This window comes from Cornus florida, unplaced genomic scaffold (genome assembly GCF_030987335.1).
Source record: "Cornus florida cultivar Cherokee Brave unplaced genomic scaffold, ASM3098733v1 CherokeeBrave_3.0.0_Hap2_Chr06, whole genome shotgun sequence".
Taxonomy (NCBI): domain Eukaryota; kingdom Viridiplantae; phylum Streptophyta; class Magnoliopsida; order Cornales; family Cornaceae; genus Cornus; species Cornus florida.
The window spans coordinates 45,317,129-45,326,457 of NW_026775576.1; the positions used below are offsets into that span (position 1 = coordinate 45,317,129).

General features: G+C 38.8%; 1 pseudogene; it reads right to left on the bottom strand.

Annotated features, from left to right (window-relative positions):
- Positions 1-1,809: 1,809 nt before the first annotated feature.
- LOC132315287 (small nucleolar RNA R71) lies at positions 1,810-1,908 on the bottom strand (annotated as a pseudogene).
- Between the last annotated feature and the right edge of the window lie 7,421 nt (positions 1,909-9,329).

Below are 9,329 nucleotides of genomic sequence, written 5' to 3' on the forward strand. Positions count from 1 at the left end.
AGTTTAATTTCATGCCATTAGCTTAGTTGTAGCGTAGTTGTTAAATGGGAGGATAATCCATGCTTGTTGTTGATGTTCCATACTTATGAAAAGCAAGTAACTTGTATTTTTAACCTTGTGATGTGTTTGGATTGTGAGCTTAAAGAAATGATTAATGGCTTAATTTGATATGTTGTGCTATCCACCACGTTGTTTAGACAATATATGCTTAATTTGTCATCCATGCTTGTTAGAACAACCACACACACACACCTTGTTGCAATACATGTTTCTCTCCCTCATTAATCATTCATTAAAGGTGTAAAAAAGTTATGCTTAGTGGTGATCTTTAAACCCCAAGATCTCTCTCTCTTTTATTCTTTTTATTGCATTATTGTTTACTTTAATTTAATTTGCATCTAGTTTAATCCAACCAACCAACTGCTATTTTGATCACTCGACCTACTAACTCTAATTTGGATTCCTCAACCATAGTGTGACTCTCAATCCCTTGGGACGATCCCTACTCGCCCTAGCTATAGTTTTAGTGAAAGGTAGTAGTGACAATTTCTAAATGTAAAACTTGGCCACATCTCATAAACTTTGGGTATGAATTGACGATGCACCATGTTTTTGGTGCCGTTGCCGGGGATTGATTGATTGACAATGTCGTATTTGTGGAATCAATTAGGAATTAGTACTCTTTTGATCGTGTCTTTACTTTATTTTTAGTTTTGTTACTTATTGTGTTTGTTCTTGTTTGACTAGGAGCATTGAGCTAGGAAACAAGTAAAGGAGCTAAGCAAGCAGGGAAAAATGCTAAAAATCTAAAAAAATTCTTAAGCTAAGCTATAAATTTTAGAGTTGAAGTGCTAAAGGACCTTTGTGAGCTTTTCTTTACTCAACCCTTAGTTAAATTGTCGGTCTGCGTGGAGGATTATATTTCAATTCTTAGATAAATCGTGAGCCCACGTGGAGGCAATTTATTTTTCTTGCATATTGTTAAAGCATGGGAGTATGAGAACATTGTATGGGGAGGAAGTTTGTTTATTATTGATTTGTTGTGAAGGTGAAGTGTTTGTTGTCATTGCTTGTTGTGTTGCATTGTGCATGCATGGTCGTAGATCATTGAGACCCACTCTTGTCCCTTTAAATTTTCATCTTGAATCCATTGTTCGAAACCCTAGGGGAAGAGGTAGTTTTAGTCAATCCATTTCATCAATGGAAGGACACAATGAGGACCATGTGGAGGACCTTGGTCATATAGACCAACAAGGTATCCTCCACCCCAATATGCATCATAATAACATGCAAGTTTTATTAGGCATGCCTAGGCCATTCATTCATCCACCACAACAACAAGGCCAAGTTCCATTGGGAACGCCAAGGCCAATCTATGCTCCACCACCTCCCATTATTCAAGGCAACCAAGGTGCCCATGTTGCACCTCCAATTGCTAATCCTCCCATTGCTTTAAGAGATCACTATGTGCCTAATGAATATAATACACCCACATGCATTCAATTGCCACCATTTAGAGTACACCATTATGAAATTAAGCCACAAACCATTCAAATGCTTCCTATATCATGGACTTCCAAGTGAAGAACCTTACAAGCATTTGGATGAGTTTCTTGAAGTATGTTCCACCGTAAAATACACGGACATGCCGGAAGAGGTCTTAAGGCTTAAAATTTTTCCATTCACCCTTAAAGACAAGGCAAAATATTGGTTTAACAATCTTAGGCCTTCTTCAATAACTTCTTGGGCGGAAATGCAACAAGAGTTCTTGAAGAAGTACTATTTGATTTCTAAGACCAATGCCATGAGAACCTCAATTCGAGAATTTTCACATGGGGATGGAGAAACATTTCATGAGGCATGGGAACGCTTTAATGAATTGCTTAGGAAGTGTCCACATCATGACATACCTAAATGGCAATTAGTTTAATATTTCTTTAAGAGTTTATCGGACAATTACAAAGGCATGGTTGATGCTTCCATGTGTGGCTCTTACATTGATAGGCATGAGGATGACGTGTGGCGTCTTTATGAGAGAATAAGTGAAAATTCTTTGCATCGTACTTTATCTTCAAAGAATGGTAGAAATTCTAGTGGTAGGAATAGTGTTGGCTTACATCAAGTCGACCACTCCAATGAAATTGCCGCCGAAATGAAATCATTATCTCAAAGGTTTGATCAATTTTTGATCAACCAAAACTCAGCGAATCAAGTATCTTCCTTCCCTAACTATTCTCATTATGCATCTAATGAGATATGTATAACTTGTTCAAGTGTTTTACATTCTACTTCCAATTGTTCCTATGGATTTGTGCAAAGTGAGCATCATGAACAAGCAAGTGCTGTTTTTGCTAATCAAGGAAACAATCCTTATGGCAATCATTACAATCCTAGTTGGAGGAATCACCCAAATTTCTCTTAGAAAAACCAAGGGGAGGGCTCAAACCCTTTCTAAGGCGGTTTTCAAAGAAAGTACATTCCACCTCCAACGCAAAGCCAAGGTTCCCAAGGTTTTAGATCATCATACCAATCACAAGGAAACCAATTTTCAAATTCTCATTTTCCCAATCAATCGTATTCCCAAGGAAATGTTAGAAGTCCTGCTTTTGAAGAGAAAGTTTTGACCGCTTTGGGCACTTTAGAGGCAAACACACAATTACTTCATTCTCACTCTCAATCCATTGCTAAACTAAAAACCCAAGTAGGGCAAATAACTAGTACTTTGAAAGCAAGAGAGAAGGGAAAAATGCCTTTGAATGCCCCACAAAAGCAACAATGTGTTGTGGAGACTCATTCCTCATCGGAAGGTTACATAATAGAGCATGTCAATGCGGTGACTACCTTGAGAAGTGGAAGGATTGTGGACAACCAAGTGGGTGTGTCCAATGAAGAGAGTGAACCGGTGCAACCACAAGTTAACACCCGTTCCGTTTCATATCATATTCCTCTTCATTACATGTGCATAACCATATGAATGAGAAAGTTAATAAAAGTGATTTGAAAAGTGATTTTGAAAAGAAAGATGTGAAAAATGATTTGAAAACTTCTTGTGTTGAAGAGACTTCAAAGAAAAATTTTGAAAAGGTTTTTGAGCCAAAAGCTCCATTTCCGAATGCCTTAAAAGAATCTATTTCAAATGACAAGCAAAAGGCCAAATTAAATGAAATCATGGACGTGTTTAGGCAAGTGAAAGTCAATCTTTCACTTTTGGATGCAATCAAGCAAATTCCAGCTTATGCCAAATTCTTGAAAGACTTATGCACCCAAAAGAGGAAGAACAAAAGCCAAGCACCTAGAAAAGTGGTCTTAACCGAACAAGTAAGTTCAATTTTGCAGCATAACACTCTCTCCAAGTTTAAGGACCCCGGTTCACCTACCACTTCATGCATCATTGGTGATCATATCATTAATCGGGCTTTTCTTGACCTAGGAGCAAGTGTTAATCTTCTTCCATACTCGGTATATGTCAAATTAGGTTTAGGAGACTTAAAACCGACGTCGGTAGTTTTACAACTTGCCGACCGATCAATTAAAAAGCCTAGGGGTATCATTGAGGATGTCTTGATTAAAATTGATAAATTCTTCTTTCCTGTTGATTTTGTTGTCATTGACACGGAACCGATCCCAAATCCTAAGAGCCAAATTCCCGTTATCCTTGGCCATTCTTGGCAACCGTGAATGCTAACATTAATTGTAGGACAGGGATAATGAAGATCTCATTTGGCCACATGAATGTAAAGTTGAATATTTTTAATCTAACCCCCAATTCATTTGACAAGTATGAAGAGATTAATGTTGTAGAAAAATGTCATAACCTTAAAAATGAAGGAATTGAATTTTTGTGTGAGACCAAGGTTTCCAAAAGTCCATCTTCAACCTTGAAACCAAAGAAAGTTGTTTTAAAATCTTGTTTTGAAAGGGCGTGGAAGCCCAAAGATTACATTGACCAAGGACTGAAAATGTCTTTTGAACTTAATCCAACAAGCTCCTTAAAGAACCATTTGTTGGGTGGAGTTCAAAACACTTATCACCCCATTGAGGAGGGGATGCACTACAAGATGTTTGATTCGGGCTAAAAGAGCCCAACTTCTTGCTAGAGACGTTAAAGACTAGCAAGACATTTTGTAAGGTGTCAAAACCCTATTCCTCCCTCATTTCTATCTTTAATTTCATTTCTTGCGAAGTCTAGATACTTGTTTTTGGTTCATATTCATTGTTAGGAACTTTGATTAGGATTGCATGCACTTTTATGTTGAAATTGAGCATTTTGTATAAGTTCGATCGATCTCCAAGGAGTATTCGATCGATCGAACTTTGTCCTGCATCCAACACTTAGAAAATTTTCAACCTGCATCCACCTGCATCCAAATCACCTCTTTGTCCCATCGTTCGAACTTGTTCTCAGATCGATCACAAGTTCTTAGATCGATCCAAACTTAAAGTTCGATCGATCTTGAGTTCCAACACTTAGAAAAATTTCTGAACCCAAAAAGCTGCATATTTTTAGCTTTCTGTCAGATCGATCGAACATTTTACTCAGATCGATCTCTGTTCTTCATCTCACTATCTTTGACCTTGCTTTGACTTTTTTACTTTAAAATTCCAAAAATATTTTATTTATTTAATTTAATTTATTTTATTTTCCAAAAATCCCAAAAAGATTTTATTTTATTCAAAAATCCAAAAAATTTCATTTTCAATTTTTAATTTTTAGTTTTAAATTTTTAATTTTTAATGCTAAAAAAAAAAAAAAATTCAAAAATTTTCAAAAATTTCCAAAAAATTTTCAAAGAGAGATTATTTTAGTTCGGTCGATCTAAGGTTTCAGTTCGATCGATCGAACTAGTTTGGGGAAGTTTTTAAAAATGAACTGAGGGTTTGAAGATCAATTTCATAGATCGATCTAACCCTCTCAAACCCTATCCCTCTCATCGCCACTACACCCATCTTCCCCATCTCTGGCGAGATCCAAACGTCGATTCTCTCTCTCTCTCTTCTCGGATCTTCATCTCATCTCATCCTTCGATTTGGGTAAGATCCGAATCTTATCTTGTATTTCAAGCTTTGATTTCCTACATACATGCTTTAAATGTTAGATCCATGCTATTTTGATGATGGAAATCTCCATTGATGAAGCTTCGACTCACTTTGTATATTTGTGTATATATGTGTATATATATTTTGTTAGATTTCTAATTTTCAACTTGATTTTGGGAGTATGGGCCTTCTTAAGTGATTAGGATTGATGCCTTGTGTGTTGATAGGCCCATGACTTGTTCGTGAAGGCCCCGTGCCATCCACGTCACAGATCTGTGACTGTCCATGTTCTTCGCCGAGTTCAATCGATCGAACATATTTCTCAAATCGATCGAGTGAGATCGATCCAACTTAGTTACTTAATTTCTCAGATCGATTATGAGAGATCGATCTCAAATTTTTTGTGATCGATCAAACTTCATAGATTTCATATACATATTCCATGCATCTTATCTTGTGTCCATGCTATCTCATTCATGCCCAATACCTGTGACTTTCCACATTGGATGCATTTTACACTTATACTGCTTAGCATGTTCACATCCTGTCACTTCCAAAGATTCATGTCATTTATCTGTTTTGTCTATCTTGCTTAACATACATGATTCTATTTTGTGCTTTAAACTTTTTATTTTGGCACTGACTTCCCTTGCAAGATTTCAATTATTTTTCAAGCCTTGGCTCGGGTCAAGACTGTAGCTCGTGGACACTATCACCGCTGAGGTAGGCAGATTTTGGATGACAAGGCCGGTCCATCTAGTGCCCAGGACCCCATCCAGGAGGAGCCAGCTGAGCCCACACAGTCTCTACATTCTGACAGCAGATTACACTCTGATGCTGTTGCATCTCCTTCACACGATGACGTTGAGGCTGAGCACATACCATCTCCACCATAGCCAGCTCAGTCAGTTGAGGAGTTAGACCAGCCATTACGCAGATACTCATGCCTTCCAGTGGCACATAAGTTAGTCTTCGACATAGATTTCTTCTCCCGATCGGTGCTTACCTGATCTACTTATGATGATATATTATGGAGAGGCCTGGCAGCCATTCTTGCACTTGTCACATACCCGGTGTTACCCAAGGCTAGTACGGATGTTCTTCTAGAACCTTCGGCCTGCCTCGCATAACACGGCAAAGCTGAGGACCTCCATTGATGGCCATCTGATTTCTATCACTATGGATACATTATCCAGATCATGCCATTATCCACATGACTGCCCTCCCGAGCTACAGGAGACATATCCCAGGCTATACTGGCTTTCATATGCAGATATAGCCATTTTTCTTACAGGACATTATGCCGATGGCGAGACCTTCGCCACCCGCACCTATTTGCCAGATGACTTGTGGTTCTTTGACTCAGTCTTGTTCCACAACGTCTTCATGGCCGGCCATACAATTCAGCGGAGAGGTGACTACTTGATAGCTCTGTACGCTTTCTATACAGGGCATTGGCTGTCTATCCCTGCGCTCATCTGGAGTATAATGAGGAAGCTCTATGATGACCACATTAGCAAGGAGAGGCCCAAAAGGGCTAAGTCTCTCCCATTTGGCCACCTCATCACCCAGATCTTGCTAGACCAGCGCTATCCTTTCCATCCACGGGAGCACCCTGAGAGAGATCCTGTCACTTCCAGAAGAAGGACCGAGATAAGAGTTACAATACTATTATTAGGAGATTACATGATGATGCAGTAAAGGCGGCAGAGGAGTTAGAGGCTGAGGAGACAGCAGCAGCAGTAGACCCGGCAGCGAATGATGCAGCAGTCGATCCGGCTGCCGTACACATGGACATTGATTTAGAGCAGCCTGCCAAGGACGCAGAGTAGCACTCTCCAGCTGGGTCACCCATTCACACATATGAGCAGACTTAGGATTATCATTCTCCAGATCCAACACCTGAGGCTCCAGATCATATACCCAGCTTTGGAGAGCATCTTTAGACTCTGGAGGATATAGTGGTATCTATCCGCGCAGAGACTGTCGCCCTTAGAGCTGAAATTGCTTCCCTCCGCACGGATGTCATAGCTGCATTTCGTGATCTATCCTAAGACATCCGCAGAGCACGCCCTGCTCGTCCTACCTCATCCACCTAAGATTCCCAGTCCCTCTTCCTTATTATACTTGATATTTGTGATACTTGCTACATTTTTGTCACTGTATACTATTTTTGGAGCCGGTCTGTCGGCTTTGATTTTATGATGTACTATGCACTTTATCCTGCTTTATATATATGCTTTCTTTATGGATGTCATATTCTTATATTCTTATATCTGTCTATTGACTCCATCAGGTGCATCTCAGTGACTTCAGTGAGAGAGAATACTGCCCAAAATTTTCAGGACCACCCGTTTGCCACTCTCTAATTTTCAGTTGCTCTCCCATTTACACTTGCATGACCACTGTGCACTGTATTATCCCTTTTGTTATCTGATGAGTTTATCAGAGTGCCAAATTTTAGGACCATAGTTAATCCCAAGTTTGGGGGGGCTATGCCACCCACTTTGGATATTTCAGTCCCAACCATTCTTTGCCTTAATTGCACTGGTATACTCTTTCCTTTTATCCTCTTTGCACATTGAGGACACTGTACCATTTAAGTTTGGGGGTAATAGTGCTTTGCAGTGTTTGTTTTTAAATGCAAAATTTTGAGCATGTCTTGTGTATTTGAGGAATTTTCTATGATTGGTCCATTTTAGCGATGATTTTGATCTTTTGAGGACTATATTGCTTATAATTTAAAAATTGCTTGACTTGAGAGTTCAATACTCCTTGTATGCCTTGTGGATGCCATTTAGGAGTAAATTTTTCGAAAGATTGATATCTTGCTTGCATTTGTGGTCTACATCATCTCAATTTTGTGATTATTTTGAGATTCACTCCAGGATTCTACACTAGCACAGGCATACTAGCATTTATTTGTGGGGTATATGCTTTGTTGATTATTGAATTGGTTATATTCCAATTGGACTAGTAGTGCATTGAAAGCTTTAATTCTTGATAAAGGTGGATAACAACCCTTTTTCACTAAGTAGCTAGGATTCTAGCCTCATCAAGCATTGAACTTTTCGCGCCGAAAGGTAGAGGGCCCAAACTCTAGGTTAATAAATGATATAAAAAAAAAAAAAATAAGTTGCAAAGTCAATAAAAAGTGAGGACTTCTCCCAAAAAGTGAGAAGTGGGAAATGATTAGATGGAGGTTGTCTTGATTTGTAACCTAGTTGATTTGAGCTTGTAAGTCCGTAGGGGTGTTTAAACACCTAATGCCCTAAAGCCATCTGGTTTGGGAGTCATTGACCTAACGCTCAACCTCATGAATCGCTAGAAAGCTTAATAGATCAACACATTGCACTATGCTTCCATCTTTGATCCTATGGATAAAAATAAAAAAAATAAAAAAAAATCAAGTGAAAAGAATAAGCGCACCTAGAACAATAAAGCTTTAATAAAAAGGTCCACTTTTGTCTCGATGATCGGTACTAGATTTGTGTGCTAGTTTGAGGGTAAGGATGTGATTAATTCTTTAGTTGGCTAAGATAGCAACATATTTGATGCCGGTCCACTCAAAAAGGATTCTAGAGTTATTTTGATTTGCATGATCATTGTTTTGATGTGTGGAGGACCATACTTATTTGCTTGATATTGAGATTTTGGGAGATTGCTTAGAAATGTTTGAAACATTGCATACTTGAGGTAGTTGAGGATACTAAAGATAGAGGGGGCCGGATCTGACCCGAGAGGAAAACATCGGGTTGGGCAGCAGGTTCTAGCCCAAGCTTAAAGAGTAATACAACAGGCCCAGCACCTGAGATCCACCGGATTGGGTCAAGCCCAAAAGGAAGAAGGCTCGAAGACTAAGAGCCCAACATAAGAAATTAGCTATAACATTTGTAATTGCCTATAAATAGGCATAAAAGAGAAAGAAATTGGAAGAGAAAATGAAAAATGTAATGAAACGCTAAAGAAATTTGGAGAGATATTTTCTTGCATTTATAATTGGCGCCATCTGTGGGAAACGTTGAAGATTGATTCATGTTTGATCAACATCATGTTTATTCAGACTGATTTGCAAAGACGAAGCTTGATTTCTGGAAGTTGAATCCAGATCTGAGGGATTGTGGTTTGTCCTTGAGAGGTTCTTGATTCCTAATTGATTTTGAGAAATTGACGTCAGATTTATGTAGTGGTGATTCATTCTATTGTGGCTCGATCTGTCAAGTTCAAAGCCAGGAAAGCTCAGATCTAGCAAATGGTGAACGTAATTCATAAAATTTGAGTCCAAATCTGAC